Source organism: Solanum dulcamara, chromosome 8 (assembly GCF_947179165.1).
Source record: "Solanum dulcamara chromosome 8, daSolDulc1.2, whole genome shotgun sequence".
In the NCBI taxonomy this organism is placed as follows: Eukaryota; Viridiplantae; Streptophyta; class Magnoliopsida; order Solanales; family Solanaceae; genus Solanum; species Solanum dulcamara.
Genome location: NC_077244.1, coordinates 19,216,192 through 19,242,351, shown reverse-complemented (window position 1 = coordinate 19,242,351; position 26,160 = coordinate 19,216,192).

Below are 26,160 nucleotides of genomic sequence, written 5' to 3'. Positions count from 1 at the left end.
CCTACATTATCTAATAATATAGGAGTTGAGGTTGAATATCCTTATCGTCAATGTAACTAGTAGGCGTTCCTATCCCAAGGTGTTGTGGTGAGTCCTTATTGATCGGGGACTAGTCCTTATCCCAAGGTTTAAGTTGTATATTGAGGGTGAGCTAGGGACATGTCTTACCCCCGCCCATACTAATATTTTAAAACATCTAGTTGGAAATATGTTTGAGTCTATGTTGTCATAAGACATTTTTAGATTTTTATCAATGATTTAGACTCTCTTATGATGTTTCCGCTTTTATACTTTACCTTATGTATGTTTATGATATGTACAAGAGGCTTGGTTGGAGGCATTTGGGGTTTCGATTGCCGTGTTATGACTAGGCCCTAGACGGTCATGATAAACCACATAGTGCCAGTGCTCGTAGAGACCCGTGTGAACATCAGTCTGGAACTCTAGACCATACAAGAACCTATTGAGTGTGTTCTTGGAGATATCAAATATCTTTCCACGAACCATGACCTCATTTAGTGGTGGTGACTTCAATGCCAAGGCATTTGTTTTCTTTTTTGAGGTCACCTCGGGCATTACATTCATCATTGCAACATCATAAGCTGAATACAACTCCCGAATGAGATTTTCACCATAATAGCTCGGGCTTCTAGTCATAGACTCATAATGATTCTTATAGAAGAGATCCTTTAGCTCAGGCAGGGTGGCGAGGTTATCAGTGATCACCCGGACCTCTGGCATAATGGGTCATTTAGTCAAGACTTTGGACCCTTTGGTTAGACCATTGGCAAATATGTCGTACTAACCTAGAACATTACACCTATTTCTTAGAAATTCAATAAGTTTCCAATGTGCAACTGGGTTGCTCTCTCTCTCATGAGAAAACTTGTCAATATCATTCATATCATCTCCATCGCTACTCGACACACTTGATTCACTACCTTCATCTCCAAATCAGCCTCATTCCTGCTTGCCTCATTTTCTGAGCTAGCTACCCCATTTTTAGACTAGGAGGTAGTGGTGTATTCCTCAGTAGCTTCCTTGGATCTGGTAGTGGGATGTGCGTGAGGAGAGATAGTGGTGGCAACTTCAATATCTGATCCACTGGATGCGTCGCTTCCCAACCCTTGCTCCGACTTATCTACTAATTCCTCAGATGGGGTATTATGGAGTCGAGATAGGGATGCATTCTTGGTGTGTGGTTGTGCCATGGTACCCGTGGAAGTGACAAATGGTTAATAACTTTACAAGACAATGCGACAAATATAAGAGGGTACTCAGATTTCCCCATATTGTATACAAGCATGACAATAACCCTAAAGAAATAACGTCGCTCATTCTATCATAGGGTGATTGTAAGTTGGAATAAAGTAAAATTTATTTTTGGATTTTTTTTCAGTTTTTCAAAAAAATTTCAAAGTGTTTCAATATGGTGGACCTTCATGGACCGTAAAGGTCTTCATGGACTGTGAAGGTCTCTTTGGTGCCTTCAAGAGCGTAAGATTCAGGGGGTATCAAGAAAATTTTCTATGTTGGTACCATAGACCAATACCACCTCCCATGATGAAGTTCACGGTCTGTGATCCTACACTTAGAGACTTTTTAGAAGTGGAGACAATGGGCCTCCACCACGGATCGTGAAGTGAAATACGGTCCGTAATGAATGTCTTCATCCCCAATCACTTAGTTGTACCAGTGTTTGAGATTCCGTACATTTCACCACTTATTATTTATACCATTTCAAGCATATTCAGCACATTGAACCATAAAAATCAACAATTAGAAATTCATGTTTAAGAAATTACAAGTATGCATCAACTCAAGATTAAACTACTAATATCCAAATTCAAATCACCCTATCCCCAAATACTATGCATATTCCCAAAGATATACCAAGTCCAAACTATCCATTGATTATGCGCTTATGATCTTAAATATGGCCCAACTTCCATTTTGATTTCAACTCAAAGAATTTCAGAGAAATACCTATGTGCTGAAGTTCGTTATTAACACAATTTTGCTTAGCATAGTGTTTGGTACTAGGGAATATTACTTATACATTATCAAAAGGGATTTTAGGAACATGAATTGGTGGAAGATGGATGGAACTTGGGAACGGAGGGTTTTAATAATTTGTTTTTCTCAGGTTCATAGTGTGGAAGAAGAATGGTCTGAATTTGGGATAGCAAATGGGTAAAAACCCAAAGACCTTAATTTAATTGGGACCGGGTCAGGCTAAAATTTAAATAGCCTTCAAGGTGTCACGCCCCGTGGTGGCTACTCGTGAAGAATGCTATGGATCGTATTGGCTTTCATGATAAAGGACTTGGACAAAAACATAAGGAACCTCACTTGGGTTTCACGATAGGCAAAATGGTCCATGATGTTTTTCATGGGCCTTAATCCCTCTCGTAGTGATGGACATAGAAAAAATATGAGTAACCTTACCTGAGATTCACGGTAGGTAAAATAGTATGTGAAGTTCATCACGGGCCATAATCCCTCAGCAATTCTTTAGTTTCTTAAACATGTGCTTACTACGCCACTCCACCATGGGATGTGGTGCCCTATACGGTTAGTCTAGGTGCCCATTATGGGGAACCTTGGCTATTTTTAAATATTTTATCCTCCTTTGAGACCCTACACTCACAGAGCATACCGTGACTCTATAAAAACATCAAATATCAAAATTTAACATTTCTACAAAAGTTGGGTTTCCTCTCAAGCAACCCTTGATTTAACATTGCGGCACGACACGGGTCACTCTACTACTCAGACTTTATGAGCTTTTCCCATGGGTTTCCTCCCATGCAGTACCTGATTTAACATCACAGCATGATGCAGATTCCTTAACTACTCAAACTTCATCAAGCTAGAGCTCTTCAATAATTTTCACTTCTTCAGGGGATCCTAAGTACAGTTTCACCTGCTTTCCATTCACTTTGAACCTATGACCATCTTGAGCTTCAAGATCGATTTCACCTTGAGAAAATACATGTTCCACAGTGAAAGGTCTAAACCACTTTGACCATTTTTGCTTGGAAATAACATTAGCCTGGAATTAAATAACAACACTTTGTCCCCAATATTGAATTTGTTCTTCTCAATATGTCTGTCATGATACAACTTCATCCGATCTTTGTAAATAGAAGCACTCTCATATGTACTCAAGCAATACTCATCCATCTCATTGCTTTGATCTAGCCTTATATGGATAGCTTTATTCTAACTCAGGTTTAACTTTTTCAGGGCCTCACAACTCCTTGTGTTCTAGCTCTACTGGTAAGTGACATGCCTTTCCAAACACTAACTGGTATGGGGAAACATAAATGGGTGTTTCAAAAGTTATCCAATATGACCATAGAGAATCATCTAGCTTCTTAGCCCAATCAGTCTTATTAGCATTCACAGACTTGGCCAAATCTTTGTGATTTTAGAGTTTGACACCTCAACCTACCCACTAGACAGGGGGTGATATGGAGTAGTTACCTTATATTGCCGCACACCATATTTCCCCACAAGGGTCCAAAAGATCTTATTGAAAAAGTGGGAACCCCCATCACTAATGATAGCCTTAGGGGTCCCAAACTTGGAAAATACGTTTCTCCTTAAAGAACTAGCAATACTCTTACTCTCATTATCTTGTAAGGTGACAACTTCCAACTATTTTGAGACATAATTGACTGCCATAAGAATATACTTCATCCCATATGAGTTCACAGATGGCCCCATGAAATTAATGCCCCATACATCAAACAACTCTACCTCAAGGATTGGTGTCATAGGAAACTCTTGATGCCTTGATATGCTCCTTTTCCTTTGGAACTAGTCACAAATCTCCACCAAATCATAAGAATCTTTGTAGATAGTAGGCCAGTCGTAACCACATTGGAGTAACTTTTGTGCAGTACAACTCCCACCATGGTGTCCACCTACTCGAGATGAATGGCAAGCTTCTAAAATAATCAACATTTCTTCTTTTGGAATACACGTCCTTATGAAATTATCAACACACATCCTGAATAAATATGGCTATCCTAAAATTACCTGTTGACTTTGTGTAAGAACTTCTTCCGCTACTGGAAAGTTAGATCCTCAAGCATAATATCACTAACAAGGTAGTTAGCATAATGAGATAACCAAGGAATAAGATCAAGAGTGGTAGAGAAAACCTATTCATCTGGGAAGAAGTCATCGATGTCAAGCTTGTCCTTACCTCTATTTTCATCTTCCAATTTGGACAAGCGGTCAGCCACTTGATTTTCATTACCTTTATGGTCCTTCACCTCCAAATCAAATTCCTGAAGCAAGAGTACCCATATTATTAACCTCGGCTTTGCATCCTTCTTGGTCATCAAATATATCAAGGTTGTATTATCAGTGTGCACTATGACCTTGGTACCCAAAAGGTATGCTCTAGATTTTTCGAATGCATACACTACTACCGATAACTCCTACTCTATCACAATGTAATTTTTCTGGACTGCATTCAGTGCTTTGCTAGCATAGTATATAGGATGGAAGATCTTGTTTCTCTTTTGGCCTAGTACAAGCCCCAAGGCAACACCGCTCGCATCAAACATGATCTTAAATTGGGTAGAACAATTTGGAGCAATAATCACCGGTGCTGAAATTAACTTAACACTCAAATGCTTTCATGCATGCCTCATCAAAGTAGAACTTTATCTCCTTCTCCAACAACTTGCACAAAGGCTGTGCAATTTTAGAGAAATCCTTGATAAAGAGCCTATAGAAACCTGTATGAACCAAGAAGCTTCGGATGTCCTTTACAGAGATAGGAAGAGGTAGTTTCTCAATCACCTCTATCCTCGCCTTGTCAATTTTTAACCCTTTCTCAGAAATCTTGTGACCCAAAACAATACCATTTTTGACCATGGAGTGACATTTTTCCTAGTTTAAGACTAGGTTGTCCTCTTCACATCTCTAGATTGCCCTGCTAAGATTTAATAAACGGTCATCAAAAGTACCACCTATCACAGAAAAATCATCCACAAATACGTCAAAAGTATCTTTCACCATGCCAGAAAATATAGACATCATGCAGCACTAGAATGTAGCAGGTGTATTACATAGTCCAAATGGCATATGCTTGAATGCAAAGGTACCATAAAGACATGTAAAAGTCTTCTTCACTTGGTCCTCTAGCACTATAGATATCTGATTGTAGCTAGAGTATCCATCCAGAAAATAATACCAACCTCTGCCTGCCAATCTATCTAGCATCTGGTCTATGAAGGGCATTGAAAATGTCTCTTCAATGTCCATTTGTTAAGTTTCTAGGAATCCATTCAGACACCTCATCACTGGAATGAGCTAAGTGGGACCAACTCATTTTTATCATTTGCAATGATTGTCATACCTCCCTTCTTAGGAATACATTACATAGGACTAACCCAACTACTATCGAATATAGGATATACCATACCTGCATCTAACTACTTGATAATCTTCTGTTTTACCACCTCTTGCATATGCAGCTTTAGTCTCCTCTAGTGTTCAATACTGTGACAAAAATCCTTGTCAAATTGAATTTTGAGTACAAATGCCAAGAGGAATACTTATAATATTAGCAATAGTCCAACCAATAGCTTTCTTATACCTCTGCAATACCTCAACCAATGTTGTAACCTGTTCTTTACTCAAATTTGCAACAATAATCACCGGCAAAGTGTTATTCTCACCAAGAAAGACGCACCTAAAATGGATTAGCAACTCTTTGAGCTCAAGTATATGTGGGTCCTTTATGAATATTTTAGCGGGTGGAGTCATTCTATTCTTCAAGTCAAGATCCAGCTTCTTGGGGGAATAGGTGTGTGATCCTACACCCTATAAAGCATTCACAAACTCATCATACCCCTCAATACCATCACCTTCAAAATTTATTATTACAGTTGCTAAAGGCTCAACAAAAGGCCTTTCCTTAATAGGCACATCGATGACACTTTTTACCTCGACATCAAAAATAGACATCACTGTCATATATTTTGGCTGCTTCATGGAGGCGCATACATTAAACTTGACTTCTTCATCATTTAGTTTGAATGTGAGCTCTACAAGCACTTCATCCACCAATGCCATGCTAGTTGCCAAAAATGTTCTCCCTAAGATGATAGGGACCTCAACATCAACCTGATAATCCAGTATGAGAAAATCAACTAAGAATATGAATTGGCCCACTCGTACCAAAACATCACATAAAATTCCTACTGGTCATTTCATAGATCTATCCACTATTAACATCCAAATCAAAGTCGATTTGGGGGTTCCAAAGCCTAATACTCTATAGATGGCTAATTGCATGAGGTTGATGCTAGCCCGCAAATCACATAGGGCCTTTGTAAAATCAAAAACACCAATAGTGCAAGGTATGGTGAACACACCTGGATATTCCTTATTTTCAACCTAGGACCTTGTAGTAATGGATCTGCAGTGATGCAGATTATTGGATGGCTCAAAAGAGACTGTCCTCTTTTTTATAACCAAATCCTTAATGAACTTGGCATACCCTACATATGTTCTAATGCCTCAATCAATAGGATATTGACCGATATATCCTTGAGCATAGAAACAAGTTCAGAAACTTTCCATCTTCAGCCTTTTGCTTGAATTTATGAGGAAATGGAGGTAGCGACTTGCGAATATGTGGTAATGGCCGAGGTTACTCTGCCTCTTATTGCTTGGTAGTATTGTTTTCCTCTGTTTGTTTTTTCTCCAATATCATCTTCTCAGCCTCATCATCATTATCAAATACAACTGCCTTATCTATATGTAGCTTTGCGTTCCCATCAATCTTAAAAACTGCATCTGTTGCCTGCTCAGTATCTACAATAATAGTGTTAGAAAGTACCTTACCACTCCTCGTTGTCACTGCTATCAAGACCCAACCCCGTAGGCTGCGACTGGGGTTCGACCTGGACCCCCGTATACCCACCTATCAGTTGTAGTAAAATTGAACCATGAATAAGGTGATACTACTAACACAAAACCCCAATGACTTAAAACTTTTTCGTGTACGTATGGCCTCCTTCACTTGTATCATAACATATAAGGGCATGCAAGACAACAAGGCTGCTATAACAAAAAACACATTCACAACATGCCGTATAGGCACAATCGAAACGAACTCACAAACAACCCACATCCATATGTCTATAGACCTCTAGAAATAGTAACAACAACATATGGCGGGACAAGGCTCCTGCCGTACCCCTGAATGTACAAATATATACATTAAGTGAACAGTATCAAAAATTAGGCTCCAGAATAGTGAAGCACTTCTGACATAGCTGAGTGAAACTCTTAAGCTGATGGATCTCCAGAATGAATATCTGTACCTACAGGCATGAAACGCAGCACCTCTGAGAAAAGGGGGGTCAGTTCGATATATGTACTGAGTATGTAAAGCATAACACATCATAACTGAGGCCATAACTAAAATAGGAATGCAGGGGACAAGTATAACAACTTAACGAATTACTATACCTGCACCTTAGGCCACGTAAATCATACACATCATCATATGCTATGCCCGACCCTCTAGTGAACTCGGTGTCATAAGCATTTTCTCATATTCACATGTCATCATATCATCATGTATTTTATTTCATCATATCATCATATACGGTATCATATCATCGTATATGGTATCATATCATCATATACGGTATCATATCATCGAATACGGTATAATCTTATCATCTTTGTCATCGTATTACATCCGGTTCACTACGGGGCTCGGGGTCACAAATGTATCACCCTAATCTCATATGCATACCTACATAAAGTATTCGGCCCCTTTAGTGAGGGACTCGGTGAATGGAGTATTGTACGTCTATAGCGTACCATTATAATATACATACCGTACCTGGCCCTCTAAGGAGGGACTCGGTGTTCTTTCCTTATTTCGCCACATATACTATCATATTACAGCTGGCTTGGGACTAAGTGAATAATTGTATCATCATAACATATAACATATATCACACCTCACGTAAGACATCGTCTCTTCGTGCGTGGAACTATACACATCCATCTCAGAACGCGGTGAAAGAAGTAGTAAAGCTGTGCCCGACATAATATCCGGCCCATCGTGGGATGCAAAAAACGAAGGGTTATAGCATGCACGAGTAGAGTAATGAGAAACTATATGCAACTAAGTCACCCTCTGAGACTCAATGAAACACTCAAGTGAACCGTCACTTGAAGACCAGGAAGGTACTCATCCGAAGTGCCCTTTAGATGTCATTAGGGGTTACATCAATTGGGGCATCAGGAATCACAGATATGGTTTATACAATCAGAGACACGGTTATACAATCAGAGACACAATTATGCAATTAGAGACACGGTTATGTAATCAGAGACATTGATCATTTCTGAGCCTTCAAGAAAAGGAGCTTGTATCTCCACTTACTATTCACTATATAGCAGGCTCGAGAATAATAGTTTGACTACTTTTAGGCTTGTAATGGTCAGAAGTGACTACAAGTCACGAATTATACTCAGAGCTCATAATTGGAATTTTCTCCAAATCTATATCATATATCATTTCACTTAAAATTAAGCCATTCCAAAGGAAATAAGAGATAGGCTTTACATGTACTAGTTTTCATCACATAGAAGACTTAAAGGCAATGATTTAGTTATTGCAGGAGTTCTAATATCAAGAAGTAAATGAGAGTCTCGACTCAAACTCACGGCTTTATGAATGGATTGACTCCCAAATGTCATATACATATCATTTATAACTTACAACTAAGACATGCCAAAAGAAAAGAAGAATAGCTCTATATACTTATTCCAAAAATGCGCCAAAAGAAAGCTTCACATACCTTGTCTGAATTATTCCTTATCCTGTTTGCCTCGCTGTCCTTTGAACCTATTCAACATGAAAGTAATATGAATATCAACCCCTTTTACTTTCCAGCACCCTAGGTTATACCTTAGTATTACTGGAATCTATTTCCTTAGTCATTTCCCCGACTAGTTCTGTTATTCGCTAAGGCGTCGACGAAAATTGGACAGCACCTCCCCTATAATGTGCCCTATTCAAATTTCCAATTAGGTCCCTAAGACCTACATCCAACCAACAACAACAAACTATAGCAATTCACACCAACAATATACAACATAAACTACAAACGACTTATTCAAAAATACGATATCACAATAGGGCGTCTAGCCTTTATTTTGTAACGCCTTTCATTATATGCAACGAGGGGTCGTGTGGCTGAAACCAGAAGAATACACATACCTTTTAGAATAAATTTAGGCCCTGCAACAATACATTACACCCCTGCAGCAACAACTCACTCAAAACTATCAAAATGTGAATTCTGGATAGCTTACCGTTTTACCTTGTTGCTTCGTTTCGAAGGAGTAATGGAGGGAAACAGGATTTACGTCCTTCATGAAAGTTATAAACATGTGTCTTAGGGTCGCATAAAATTTTGAATCACCCCTACATCAATTGTTTACAATAAGATATGCCCAAAACACCAACAACAATCTGTGTAAGATTTCTAAAACCAAAATCTGGGCAGTACCTCCTCTACACTTCATCACCCTCTTTCGAGAATCTAAAAGCAAAAATGGATTTGAAAGTCTAAATGAAAGTTATATAACTATGAAATACCTTTCGAAAACATATTTAATCATCTTAAACGAAGTTATACACAAGAAGTTATACCAATATTACTAACAACTATCCCTTCCAAAAACGGGTTTGTTAACTAGTTTTTAATGTTTTCCCTCTTTCTTCTTTCAACTTCCTCTCAAGTTCCAAGATGAAGAATTAGTTCCATAAACATTTTAAAATGCATATATACACCTCCACTTGCTTAGGGAACATCGTAGATAATTAATTCACGGAAGAAAAGTGAAGAACTTACCTTAATTTCTTCCAATTTGTGGCTGTCGTTTTGTACTCTCTTTCTCTCACATTTTTCTCTATCCTTTGGCTGAATTTTGGACTTCAAATTACTTAAGAGTTATTAACATACATATATATATAGTCCCTTAGGAAGTGACACGTGTCATTCCCTAAGGGTGACACGTGTCAAGCCTTTATTGGGCCACGGATCCATCCTTAGCCTCCAAGGCTGCCACGTGTCTTTGGTGGGGCCCACCCCTAAGTAGGTGGGTGACCTACTTTACCCCAAGCAGGTGGGTCACCTTCTGCCATGTGGAACTTCCTTAGGCTGCCACGTGGCACCTCCTTTTGCTGCCACGTTCACCTTCTCCTCTCCCCCGTGGGTTCGTAATCTCTTCTTGTCTTAAGAGATGATGTAATCCACACTACGTAAGCTTTATATATCCTTAAGCAACTTAAGTGTATAAGACTCTTAACTTAGTGGCTTACGTAGGTAAATCGAGTCCTACGACTTATTTCTTAGCCTCCAACTCTTTCCAGATTCTTGTGACTCTATTTCTAACCTTTCTTCTCACGAGGTATCACAATCTTCTTTCCTTAGAGTTGTTTGATAGTGTCGTAGCTTATCCGTCTCACATGATAGTGTCTAAGAAACTTAAGAAGATGTTCCGAGATCGATAGTGCGAGGTGTAACATCCTTCCCCCCTTTAGAACATTCGTCTCCGAATGTTGAATAAAACTTCCCTTAAGACATTATACAAATTGTAGGGAGATTCCTTTCTACTGGAATGACATACATTCTCATCTAGGTAATTAAATTATGAGTTCCAGGACTGGGGGTTATCTATAGACATCGGGAATAGGTACGGACACTTGTGTTTCATGTCCTCTTTAACTTCCCAGGTTATGGCTTCACGATTCTTATTCCACCACAGTACCTTGACAGAAGTTATGTCCTTAGTTTGCAACCTGTTCAATCTGCTGATCCCGGATGGAAATAGGTTTCCCCTCATAGGATAACTCCCTATTACATGGACCTCCTCCATGGGAAATATTTTGGAAGCGTCATTCACATTCTTGCGGAGCATTGATCTGTGAAAACTGAATGTATTGTTTCAATCGGATGGTAGGTCCCACTCATAGGAAGCTTTACCTATTCTACAAATACCCTGAGAAGGATCAATGTATCCCATTTTTGCTGACTCTAGGCTTCTATTCTATAGCTTATCCCGGATTAAGCTTTACTTCATCAATAATTTACTAGATCCCCTCTGGGCCTATCCATTAATTGAAGGGCAAAATATCGTACTAAGATTCACCTGTGTTCCCAATCCTTACCTGAATGATCTCTAGCGATTAGCCGTACATTTAACTTCCCCCTCCGAGATAATAGATATGGGAACCCCGTAAAATCTTATTGTTTCCTTGCTATGTCACCTCGTATAACCCTTAGCTGATTATACCTTCCTAATTGGAAGAAAATGGGTTAATTTTGTCAGCTTATCTACCATAACCCATATGAACTTATATGTCCATAGAGTGCGAGGTCAGCCTGCACTATAATGTACATTAATCGCCTTCCATTTCTGAGTCGGGATTCCCATCCCCTGTAACAGGCTATTAAGCCTCTGATTCTCCTCTTCGTTTAAGACATTATACAACTCCTCTTAATTCAACTTGTAACACCTTAGGTCTGTTATCTTGCTCTTTTACTCAGATCTTCCTTCTTGTTTTATTACTACCCCTTATACCATAATTCTTACACAACCGTGTGTAGGTATATAGAGACATTCAGAAAATGCTTTAGTGTCGCTATACTAGCGGCTTACCTCCCTCGATCGAGGTCAGGTCTCTGCTATGGCTTTTGTCCTTAGCATCGAATATATCTTAATAGCTCTACCTCGAACCATCTTACACTTTCCTTTAATAGATTCTAAATATGGCAATTACATTGCTATTACTGACTTCCTTTTATCGAGTAATCATTTAATCTTGCTCTTAGTATCCCAATGTTCGTAAGCTGCACCACTATTCTTGTTCCATTTTCACGAAGTGCGTTGTATTTCAGTCATAATCTTTTCTGCTCTTGGCTTACTCTGTTCTATACATGTCATTGTACTAACACGCCTTTATAATCTCTTTTTGTCATACTTGTTTCGTTCCCTTTTTCACTTCCCATAGGCTCACCCATCCAGTGCTACTCTTATCCAAGCACGCTTAACTTCGGAGTTTTGACGGAATCCGGTGCTTTAGTGTAGGTATGATCGCGTCCATCGCTTATGTCTCATTTGAAGTTTAAGCATTCCTATTTACATACTATAGCATCAGTTGATTTTCTCTTACGCCTGTACTTCTCTTGCCCACTTCCCCCCTTTTAGGGTGTACCCATGTCATCCTCCATTCATTTTTAGCTATTCACACGTGAATGATTCTACTCCAACATACTTAACGTGCTGCACTATATCTACATGTTCTGTTAAATCTTCCGTACATTAGGTTGCCTTTATAGGAAACCCTAGCACAACCGTAGAGTGCTTTAGTATTTGGAATATATCATATAAAATCTCATCTAACGATTCATACTCGAGTAATATCCATAATGTAGCAGTGCATTCAAAGCCACATTCCATTCATCCCAATATGTAATTAGCGGGGGCTCATAATTGGTGCAAATTCCCCATTCAAGTGTACTTATACTTTAATGACTCATGTTCCAAGCTTCGTCATTATACTAACCTTATTCCAGTGGATACCACTAATTATTAGAGTGGAGTCACGTGTACACCAAACTTCTTTACACCTCCTGAGCTTGCATCTTTGTCGTGTGCTTAAGGCTCATTTCTAATACTACTTAAAACCATATAAACTTCGTGGTAGTAGTGGACTTTTCTTAATACTTTTTCATCGTACTATACCTCCAATTCGTAACTGTCCATTTCTCTTTTTGTTCGATACTCATACTTAATTAATCACATCTATCTTGAGTGCCTCTATTAGAACTTCTGTATTATTCCTTCACCTCATTTTCATTTTTGGTTGGGCGTAAGGAATTCCATATTACCCTTTACTTATTCTCATACCGGTGTTTGTTATATTCACCTGGTACCCTATTCGTAACCAGTCCCATAGTATAACACCGCTTGACTTTCTTCACGATTCTTACTATGGGCTACTTACCCTTCTTAGTTAGTATTATCCTTAATGTTTCACAAGCTGTCTTATTAACATTTCATATCCGTCACAATTCTTTATCCCTCATACTCTTATCTTAATCATACTGTTACTTCCTTTAACTATAACTTATCATAGTTTATCCCTATATATCAATTCAGGACATGCCTTATTATATCATTTTATCCCAATCTATCGGTCTTCTCTAAGTCATCTTCTTTGGCTTATAGGTCCTTTCTAACTTGGTTCTACTATTCCAGTATTGACCTCCTAGTTTCTATTGCCATTAACTCAGCAATTAACTTATTTCTCTAGGTCCATCATACTCATTTAGTCAAATCTCATAATTGTTGCGAGAACAACCTTTCAAGACATACTACAGCCCTGTATCTCATTCTCCTCTTATTTCTAGGAAAATTTGGGCAGAGTTTCCTCTGTATTTCTTACTATCTTAACAGCTGCACATAGAAAATACCAATAATGCCTTACAGGGCATACATATATATATATTAGTATTGTATCATATCACAGCCACCCACGGCACATATATATATTCATATCATCTCATATCGCAGCCACACAGGGCGTCCACATTTGCAGTATGAACATGGACTTACCTCGTATATCCCCTCGAACTGCACCTGTTACACTTTCTTGTATAATTTTCCTTTCATTTTCCAATTTTATATATTAATTGTATTGCAACACCTTACCTGACATAGGTCCTTTGTGCCTTTACTTACCTGCGTGCTTCGTAACATCCAATATTGTCAGTTACTTTCTTCTATTGGCATTGTCCTCCTTCTATAATCGCAGGTTAGTATGAGGAATTTCATTTCCTATGACTAGGCTCTATCGCACGATCTTAGATATGAAAGAAAGTAAAATCCTAAATGTCCTGTAGCCTTCTGTCAATATATGTGGGGCATAACACACCGATAAACAAGACTCTACTAGACACGATCTGTAGACATTCTAAGGACGAACTACTCTGATATCACTTCTATCATAACCCAACCCCGTAGGCCGCGACTGGGGTCTGACCTAGACCCCGTATACACACCTATCAGTTGTAGTCAAATTTAACCATGAACAAGGTGATACTACTCACACAAAACCCCAATGAGTAAAAACTTTTTCTTGTACGTATGGCCTCCTTCACTTGTCTCATAACACATAAGGGCATGCAAGCCGACAAGGCTGCTATATAAAAAAAAACATTCACAACATGTCGTATAGGCACAATCGAAACGAACTCACAAACAACCTACATCCATATGTCTACAGACCTCTAGAAATAGTAATAACAACATATGGCGGGACAAGGCCCCCGTCGTACCCTCAAATGTACAAATATATACATTAAGTGACCAGTATCAAAAATTAGGCTCCAGAATAGTTAAGCACTTCCGACATAGTTGAGATGAACTCCTAAGCTGACGGATCTCTAGAATAAACATCTATACCTGCGGGCATGAATTGCAGCCCCCCCAAGAAAAGGGGAGTTAGTACGATATATGTACTGAGTATGTAAAGCATAACACATCGTAACTGAGGCGATAACTAAAATAGGGATACAGGGGACAAGTATAACAACTTAACGAATTACTGTACCTGCACCTTAGGCCACGTTAATCATACACATCATCATATGCGGTGCCCGGCTCTCTAGTGAACTTGGTGTCATAAGCATTTTCTCATGTTCACATGTCATCGTATCATCATGTATTTTATTTTATCATATCATCGTATACGGTATCATATCATCGAATACGGTATAATCTTATCATCTTTGTCATCGTATTACATCCGGTTCACTATGGGGCTCGGGGTCGCAAATGTATCACCCTAATCTCATATGCATGCCTACATAAAGTATCCGGCCCCTTTAGTGAGGGACTCGGTGAATGGAGTGTTGTACGTCTATAGCGTACCATTATAATATACATACCGTACCCGGCCCTCTAAGGAGGGACTCGGTGTTCCTTCCTTATTTCGCCACATATACTATCATATTACAGTTGGCTTGGGACTAAGTGAATAATTGTATCATCATAACATATAACATATATCACACCTCACGTAAGACATCGTCTTTTCGTGCGTGAAACTATACACATCCATCTCAGAACGCGGTGAAAGAAGTACTAAAGCTGTGCCCGACATAATATCCGGCCCATTGTGGGATGCGAAGAAAGAAGGGTTACAGCATGCACAAGTAGAGTAATGAGAAACTATATGCAACTAAGTCACCCTCTGAGACTCAATGAAACACTCAAGTGAATTGTCACCTGAAGACCAAGAAGGTACTCATCCGAAGTGCCCTTTAGATGTCATTAGGGGTTACATCAATTGGGGCATCAGGAATCACAGACATGCATCAAGATAATGCTACATAGCTTATGCAATTAGAAACATGGTTTATACAATCAGAGACACGGTTATGCAATCAGAGACACATTTATGCAATTAGAGACACAATTATGCAATTAGAGACATTGATCATTTCAGATCATTCAAGAAAAGGAGCTTGTATCTCCACTTACTATTCACTATATAGCAGGCTCGAGAATAATAGTTTGACTACTTTCAGGCTTTTAATGGTCATAAGTGACTACAAGTCACGAATTATACTCAGAGCTCATAATTGGAATTTTATCCATATCTATATCATATATCATTTCACTTAAAATTAAGCCATTCTAAAGGAAAGAAGAGATAGGCTTTACATGTACTAGTTTTCATCACATAGAAGACTTAAAGACAATGACTCAGTTATTGCAGGAGTTCTAATATCAAGAAGTAAATAAGAGTCTCGACTCATACTCAGGGCTTTACGAATGGATTGAATCCCAAATGTCATATAGATATCATTTATAGCTTACATCTAAGACATTTCAAAAGAAAAGAAGAATAGCTCTACATACTTATTCCAAAAATGCGCCAAAAGAAAGCTTCACACACCTTGTCTGAATTATTCCTTATCCTGCTTGCCTCGCCGTCCTTTGAACCTATTCAACATGAAAGTAATATGAATATCAACCCCTTTTACTTTCCATCATCATATGTTACACCTTAGTATTAATGGAATCTATTTCCTTAGTCATTTCCCCGACTAGTTCTGTTATTCGCTAAGGCGTCGACGAAAATTGGACAGCACCTCCCCTATAATGTGCCCTATTCCAATTTCCAATTAGGTCCCTAAGACCAACATCCAACCAACAACAACAAACTATAGCAATTCACACCAACAATATACAACATAAACTACAAACGACTTATTCAAAAATACGATATCACAATAGGGCGTCTAGCCTTTATTTTATAACGCCTTTCATTATATGCAACGAGGGGTCGTGTGGCTGAAACCAGAAGAATACACATACCTTTTAGAATAAATTTAGGCCCTGCAACAATACATTACACCCCTGCAGCAACAACTCACTCAAAACTATCAAAACGTGAATTCTGGACAGCTTACCGTTTTACCTTGTCGCTTCGTTTCGAAGGAGTAATGGAGGGAAACAGGATTTATGTTCTTCATGAAAGTTATATACATGTGTCTTAGGGTCGCATAAAATTTTTAATCACCCATACATAAATTTTGTACAAAAACATATGCCTAAAACACCAAAAGCAATCCGTGTAAGATTTCCAAAACCAAAATCTGGGCAGTACCTCCTCTACACTTCATCACCCTCTTTTGAGAATCTAAAAGCAAAACTGGATTTGAAAGTCTAAATGAAAGTTATATACCTATGAAATACCTTTCAAAAACATATTTAATCACCTGAAACGAAGCTATACACAAGAAATGATACCAATATTACTAACAATTGTCCCCTCCAAAAATGGGTTTGTTAACTAGTTTTTAACGTTTTCCCTCTTTGTTCTTTCAACTTCCTCTCAAGTTCCAAGCTGAAGAATTAATTCCGTAGACATCGTAAAATACATATATACACCTCCACATGCTTAGGGAACATCATAGATAATTGATTCACGGAAGAAAAGTGAAGAACTTACCTTAATTTCTTCCAATTTGTGGTTGCCGTTGTGTACTCTCTTTCTCTCACATTTTTCTCTATCCTTTGGCTGATTTTTGGGATTCAAATGACTTAAGAGTGTATTAACATACATATATATATATATAGTCCCTTAGGAAGTGACACGTGTTAGCCCCTAAGGGTGACACATGTCAAGCTCTTATTGGGCCACAGATCCACCCTTAGCCTCCAAGGCTACCACGTGTCCTTGGTGGGGCCCACCGGCAAGTAGGTGGGTCACCTACTTGACCCCAAGTAGGTGGGTCACCTTCTTCCATGTGGTACTTCCCTAGGCTTCCACGTGGCACCTACTTTTGCTGCCACGTGTCGCCTTCTCCTCTCCCCCATGGGTTCGTAATCTCGTCTTGTCTTAAGTGCCGATGTAATCCGAACTACGTAAGCTTGATATATACTTAAGCAACTTAAGTGTATAAGACTCTTAACTTAGTGTCTTACATAGGTAAATCGAGTCCTACGACTCATTTCTTAGTCTCCAACTCTTTTCGGATTCTTATGACTCTATTTCCAACCTTCCTTCTCACGAGGTATCACCATCTTCTTTTCTTAGAGTTGTTTGATAGTGTCGTACCTTATTCGGCTTGCATGATAGTTTCTAAGGAACTTAAGAAGACATTCCGAGCTTGAGAGTGCGGGGTGTAACAACTGCCATGCATTGCCTATATTTACTAGGGTTTTGTACAATATTACTATATAAAGTGCCAATCTTCCTCTGATTTAAAGTTGCAGGCAATTGTCCCATCTGATACTCCAACTACTTGATAGAGGTAGAGTGGAAATCTACTAATTGGCTGATATTGCTCATGTCGCCTCACATATCTCTGACCCCTTATTTAGTTACCTCAACCTTATGTAGGACCTTTGTCATTATTGTTTCCACCTTAAGAGTTACCATTATTGTTTTCGATCCGATCTCTATTCATAGGTGGCATATACACCCACTTTTGTCATTCTTGAAGTCTTTGTTGTTTTTGCCAATTTCCTTGATCACGATTATTAGTCCATTCATAGTAGTTATCAATTTGAAAGGTTTGATCTTGGTTCCTTGAGTTGTATATTCGAAAACCCCCCCAACTAATCAGAAACATGGCTTCCTCCTCATAATCAAAATATGGTTCATCATATTGACTTCCAGTATATATAAGTTTTACCTTCTCCAACCCTCCACATTTCTTTCGCCTTTGCTCCTTTTGACATCTCAAATGGAAATCCAAAACCTCCTATATCAGTGTCTCTAGTTTACCAAGCTCTGGTATTCTTTGCGAGCGGATCCAAAATTATTATTCAAATTAAAGGTCTTTGAGTCTTCTTTCAACTCCACCAAGTTTACCTCATTTGGAGTTCAGAGTAGAAAGTTATAGTCATTTTACCGAAGCACCATCTAATTTGGTGACTCACCGAATAGTTCGGCGAACCACGACCTTGCTCGCCGAATTGTGCCCAAAATCCTTCAGAAACTGTTGGATTAGGTGACCTAAAGCGCCATTTGGCGACTAGCTGAATAGGTCAGCGAGGATACCCCTAAGTCGCCGATTTGGCTGATGGAACTCATTAAAATATCTTTTTTCTAAATCTTTCAACCTAACAACATTCTTATACTCTCAACTCTCCTCCTACAAAAAAAATCTCTCATACTCAAGAGATTCAAGGCTCCTTATTGAAGACCAAACATCAAGATTTATTCAAACCTTACTCTAAGGTATGGGGGTTTTCATCCATGGGTTCTTCCACCCATGGAGCCCAAATGTTTTCTCAACTTAGTATTTAAATTTTTAAATGATGAAATCCTATGGGCTTTTACATGATGGTTCCAAATGCATAGACTATGGTATATTTGAAGTTTATTTACATATATATATATATATATATATATATATATATATATATATATATATATATATATATATATATTGACTCTCAATTTCAAGTGATGAGTTTTATGGGTTTTCATACTATGATTCCAAATATATAGATTCATTAATATTTGAAGTTTATTTACCTATATTGACTTATGTTGATTATTATTTACATGAAATTGATGGTTTATCAAGGTTCTTATATAAAGATTTGAAAGGTAGTTTTAAGGTGCATATGAGGGGTTATTTTTAAGGTATTTGATGCATTTATATCACTCTCATGCTTATAAGTTTTTTTTAAATGTACTTGAAGGTCTTTATGAAATGAACCCACCTATTTCTTATGAAAAAGCAAAGTTGAGATGAAGTTTGACTCCAAATGAATATTTGACAATGTCTACAAATGAGTTTAAAGGTGCTCTTTGTAAATAAGTTTTGTGAACGATGATTTTATAATGTTCAAGTAAGTTAGTGATAGGGTGAGTTAAGGCCCTAAAGATGTTTTATGAATAAAGATATGTGATGATGAAAGGTCTGCACTCACATTAAATGAGATAAATTTAAGGAGCTTTTTCTGTGATTTTATTCTTATGAAGAGTGGACGGGTAGTAGATATGGCCCCTCCCACACGATGATTGAGTTTATATTTTATGATTTGTCTATTTCATCGAGATTTAACCTAGCACTGAGTGGACATTGGGATAGATATTCTGTCCCGTAGCAAAGGCAAGAGACCCATAGAAAGATGCCATTGTGCCATAACTACATGCTACTGTAGGATAAAGGATCACCCATAGAAGAGGCTAGATTCCTTAGAGGATTACCTGTAGTTGAGGCTCGATCCTTCATGTAGCTTACTGGATCTACTTAGGCATATAGGAGTCTACCTTGGGAAGTAGTATCTCCCTTTCCTCTGATGTATGTGTAAACATCGGGATTCCATATTTTGGCTCCCATGGTTTATGTTGGTTAACGGTCGCTCTCACTAAGTTATAAGGTCCTTCTCTTAATGTTTAAGGTATTTCTTACTATGAATACTAATATATTTCATATGTCCATGATCCCTTATAAGGTTAAAGGTCCTATTTCACAAGTTATATGACATGAAGTAAGTGTTACTTTGAAGTTTTATAATATGCATTGACCAAGAATTTCTTTTGTTTAAAGATTGATTTTAAGCTATACTCTTGCTCATTATGATTGGTCATGCATTATGGTATATTGATGATATTCTTTTACTTTTTCATGAATATCTCACATAGTACATTCAAAGTACTAACGCATACTCTTTTGCCTACTTGGTGATACTAGTGTTCTTCCTCCTCCACATGGTTATTTTAGATCGTTTGAAGGCCATTTTTGGTGAGTTCCTATTGTTTCGGGGACAATACTCCTCCCCTTTCTAGCAGGTGTTATGTTGAGGCATTAAGATACCTATTTTGGTACTTCATTGTTAGTTTATTTAAGGGTGAGCTAGGGATATGTCTTAGACCCTGCCAAGTCTCTCAGTAGAGGTATGTTGGGACACAAATGGAAAATGTTTTGAAGTTGTTAGGACTCTTGTCCTATGGTATTTCCCTTACTCCTATTTTGCCTTTTTACTTTCTCTTGTTGTAGTATGTCATTACCTATGAAAAACTAAATGAATGCTAAGAGGTTTGGGTGAGGTACCTCTGGGTGTCTCGTTAGCCGTGTCACATTTAGGATCTAGGCTTAGGTCATGACAGTTTGTATCATGCCTAAAAGACCAGAAAAAATTTCTAAGGGGTGTATTTATCACCTAGTGTGGGTTAGGGTACAAACTCTGAAGCTCCTAATATTGAGTCAGTTTCCATTGCTAATAAATTCCGTGATATGTTTCTCAATTATTTATTCAGTATTTCTTCCAAAAGCAGTATAGATCTTCTTCCCAACACCTAACCCATCTCTATTACTCCTTACCATATGGCTCCGACAAAACTTAAGGAGTTGAAGGAACAATTGAAAGATTTGTTAGATTAGAGTTTCATAAAGCCAAGTGTTTCACATAGGATGCTCTCGTATTGTTTGTTAGAAAGAAGGATGGGTCACTTCGTATGTGTATAGAGTACCGACAAATGAATAAGGTAACCATAAATAACAAATATCCCATTACAAGAATAAATGATTTATTTGATCAACTCCAAGGTGCAAGTCACTTCTCCAAAATTGATCTCCGATCTGGTAATCACCAATTGAGGTTGAGGGAGTGTGACATTCCCAAGACGGCATTTAGAATAACGTATGACCATTTTGAGTTCTTGGTTATGTCATTTCGTTTGACTAATGCTTCCGCTATTTTCATGGATTTGATGAATTGGATTTCAAAATGTACCTAGACATGTTTGTGATGGTTTTTATATTGATTTACTCCCGAAATAAATATATTAATTTATTGATTTATTCCCAAAATGAAGAAGAGAATATGGCTGACTTGAGGATTGTGTTGCAAATTTTGAGGGACAAGCATCTATTTGCTATGTTTAGTAAATGTGAATTTCGGTTGAGGTCCGTTGCATTTATTGGCCATATTATTTCTGGTAATGGTATCATGGTCGATCCAAAGAAAATAGATGTGGTAAAGAACTGGCCGAGACCATTGTCTCCTTCGTATATTCGTAGCTTCTTGGGTTTAGACTGGTATTATAGAAGGTTTGTAGAAGGATTTTCATCTATTGCATCTCCTTTGACTAACTTGACCCATAAGAAGGTAAAGTTCCAATGGTCGGATAAGTAGGAAAGAAGCTTTCAAACATTGAAGGATCATCTTACATTTGCTCCTATTTTGACATTATCGAAAGGTCCAGATGGGTTTGTTGTATATTGTGATGCCTCACGAGTTGGATTGAGTTGTGTTTTGATAGAACATGGCAAGGTTATAGCATATGCCTCTAGACAACTAAAGATGCATGAACGAAATTATCCAACTCATGATCTTGAATTGGCGGTGGTTATTTTTGTGTTGAAAATTTGGCGTCACTATCTTTATGGGGTACATCTTGACTTATTTACCAATCATAAAAGCTTACAACATGTCTTTATCCAAAGGTACTTGAAACTTGGGCAGATAAGGTGGCTTGAACTATTAAAAGATTATGATATGAGTGTGTTATACCATCCAGTTAAAGCAAATTTTGTTGCCGATACTCTTAGTCGACTATTCATGAATAACATTACTCATGTTGATGATGAAAAGAAGGAATTAGTTAAAGATGTGTACTGATTGTCCCATTTGGGGGTAAGGTTGAGTGACTCTAATGAGTGTGTTATTCTTGTTCAAAATGGTTTGGAAACATCATTGGTAGCAGATATAAAGGAAAAACTCGACATGGATCCCAACTTAGTTGAATTGAAGAATTTTGTGGGTGATAAGAAGATTGAGGTTTTCTCACAAGGTTGGATTGGAGTACTTCATTACAAGGTTAGTTATGTGTTCCAAATGTCGTTTGCCTAAGAGAAATGATATAGAGTGAAGCCCATAGCTCTAGATATTCTATACATCCGGGTTTGACCAAAATGTATAAAGATTTGAGAGAAGTGTATTATTGGGATGGTATGAAGAGGGACATAACAAAGTTTATGGCGGGATGTCCAAATTGCCAATAAGTGAAAGTTGAACATCAAAGACCGAGAGGTCTAGCCTAATATATCAAAATTCCTACTTAAAGGTGGGAAGATGTGAACATGGACTTCATAATGGATATCACTTGAACCCGAAAGAAATCTGATTCTTTTTGGGTGGTAGTGGATAGAATGATCAAGTCAACCCATTTTCTTCCTGTTAAGACCTCTTATAGTGCGAAAGATTATGCCAAGATGTATATTTGAGAATCTTTAAGCTTACATGGATCCCGTTGTCCATTATTTCGGATCATGGTACTCAATTCACTTCTTACTTTTGGAAATCCTTTCCAAGGGGTCTTGGCACCCAAGTTAACTTAAGTACAGCATTTCACCCTCAAACCGATGGAGAAGCCGAGAGAACAATCCAAAATCTAGAAGATAGGTTGAGGGCTTGTGTACTTAATTTCAAAAGAAGCTGAGATGATCACCTACCGTTAGTTAAATTTTCATACAATAATAGTTCTCATTCAAGTATCAGGATGGAAACATTTAAAGCCTTGTATGGAAGAAGATGCCGATCACCTATTGGATGGTTTGAAGTGAGAGAGGGTTCCTTGTTAGGAATGAGTTAGTGTTTGAGTCCTTAGAAAATGTCAAACTTATTCTAGAGAGATTATCGGCTTCCCAATGTCGTCAAAAGTCCTATTCAGATGATAGAAAGATAGATCTTGAATTCGATGTGAAAGATTGGGTTTACTTGAATATTTTATCCATGAAAAGGGTAATGAGATTTGGGAAGAAGGGGAAACTTAATCCTTTGTATATAGGCCCGTATAGGATCCTAAGGCGTATTGGTAAGGTTGCCTATGAACTTGATTTTCCATTGGATTTATCCTTGGTTCATCCGGTTTTCCATGTATCAATGTTGAGGAAATGTGTTGGTGATCCTAATACCATTGTACCTTTGGGTAGTATGAGTGTTGAAGAAAACTTGACTTATGAGGAGATTCTGGTGGAAGTTTTGGACCGTCAAATTAAAAGGTTGAGAAACAAGGAAATTGCATACGTTAAAGTCTCGTGGAGGAACAAAAAGTTGAAAGTGCTACATGTGAAGTGGAAGAGGATATGATGAAACGATATACTTTTTCTTTCCTTCCATTTCGGCCTAAGGTATTTAGTTATTCATGCTCAAATCCTCCAAAATCTCACGTTCCTATCTCTTTATGCGTCGTTACATGCAGGCATACTCATGAACCTAATTTTAAATGATGTTTAAATTGCATTATTGCATTCATATTGAGTTGTTAGCTATACACTCTATTCTACTCAAGCTAGTTCTTCCTTATTTGAGGATAAATATTTTCAAGAGGGAGATAATGTAATATCTCGAGTGTTTGAACGTTGAAATATGATATATTAAGGTAAAACATTACAAAAATAGCCTTAGTAGATTTTTAGGTCAAGTATTTTAAATATAAATTTTCCAAAAAAATTATATTTTCAGTAGGGTGCGCGATAGGTATGCGATGTGGACCTGCTCCCCCACAGTGTAATATTTCCTCAAGTCAAAATCCGGCAAAATTCTCATTCATTCAAAATTGGCATGTCAGTGAACAAGTCCGCATTGCTGACTTGGGTAAGGTTTTTCTTTCGAATTCAGTGTTTAAGTGGGAAAACTTTAGACAATTCCCTAACTATTAGTTAATGAACCTAGATTTTTTAGGACCTAATTCAACCCAATAAACGAACCTAAACCCCTATTCTATTTCATTCTACCACAATTCATCTATTCCAATAATTCTCTCTCTACAAAGTCTCTTAAAAACTCCAGTGAAGACATTCAAAGAATTCTCTCAAGCTCTCCATTAAAAGTCCTAATTTCTTCAAGTTTCTTTGGTCTTCTCATTCAAGGTATGTGGGTATTTCATCTCAGGGTACTTTTCACCCATGGATCCCAATCAATTCTTATCTTTTTGATAAATTCAAGTATGTATTTTTATGGATTTTATAATATCTATTTTAATTACATGAATTATGATTCAAATTATGATTATGAATATATTCTAATGTAAATTGATGGTTATTGCATGGAATTGAAGAGTTTTCTATGAATTTCCTACATTGATCTTTAGAGTTCATGATATGGATTATGGGTATTTTCAATTATACATCAAATTGATATTATTTTCATGAATTATGTATGGGTTGATATAAAGTATATGATCATATGCATGTTTTCAACTCAATTTCATAATTTCCAAGTCAATTGATCATATATTCCTGTTTTTACGTTATTTTCAAGTATAAGTCTTGATCATGAATTTCAAGGGATTTTCAATGAATGATTATGAATTACTCACGAAAGGTTTTGAATGATTTGTTATGATGTTTGAAGAAAGTATCATGAAAGAGGGTGACTTAAGACCGTAATGATGCTTTTATGAAAAAGGATTCGTAATGATGGAAGGCCTATAACCACATTACATGAATCACATGAAAATAAGCTATTCTTCTGAGCAAGTTTTGTGAATTATGATTTATGACAAGTATAATTTATGATATTGATATGTATTTCATGGGATGTTGACTTAGCACTGAGAGGACATTGAGATTGGGGCTCGACCTAATGGGTTCTTAATAGCAATTTCTAGTCCCTTAACTACGTTGCCATCTAGGTTATCTTCATGAACTAGCTAGTGGATCCACATATAATACATGATGATGATGATGATGATACAGAGTTTACTTTGGCAAGTAGCCTCTCTTTTCTTCAATATGGAAGTTACATTGGGATTCTATGTAATAGCTCACATGGTCTTATTGTCGGTTACAGTTATCTCCCATATATGTATGGTCCTTATGCTATTTTAAATGACTAATCTTATCCTTTATTTTTATATGATACTCTTATGGTTTATTGCACATTGATCCTTCTTATGTCTACTTATAATTTTACTACCTCTTTTATCATGCTATTTGAAATTATTATTTGTATAATATGGTTTTATTATTCATTGTATTGACTACATAATTAGTACATTCAAACTTAATAATGCATACTTCATTGCCTACATTATATAGAAATGTAAGAATGGATGCTCCATCCGATTCTTATGGCTAGTTGGTGATCCATTTAAAGATTGTGTGGTGAGTCCTCATGTTTCAAGGGAAAACCAGGTCTATCCTTCACTTATTATTGTTTCTAGACTACGATGATGTTTTGAGGCTACTCTATATTGTGTCCTTACTTTATTTGAGGGTGAGATAAAAGCATGTCTTAGTCCCCGCCTGTTAGTCATGTAGAGGTATGTTGGATATGTGTATGGACTCTATGTTGGTTTACTTCATTCTTGATATGCTATATTCTTGGATTTTTATGAGTTTTCACTTATTTGTTACCTTATATATTCATATGATATGCTATGAGTCTTGCTAGGGGTTTCTTTGAGAATTCTTATCATCGTGCCACATCTAGACCCTAGTTTGGGTAGTGAAAATCTCAGTCCTGTGGTAGGGTAGAGGTTACCCACAATGGTTTCATCCTTACTGGCTAGTTTAGGCAACCCTTTCAGCTTAGAGATGGTTCCACTTCTATAAG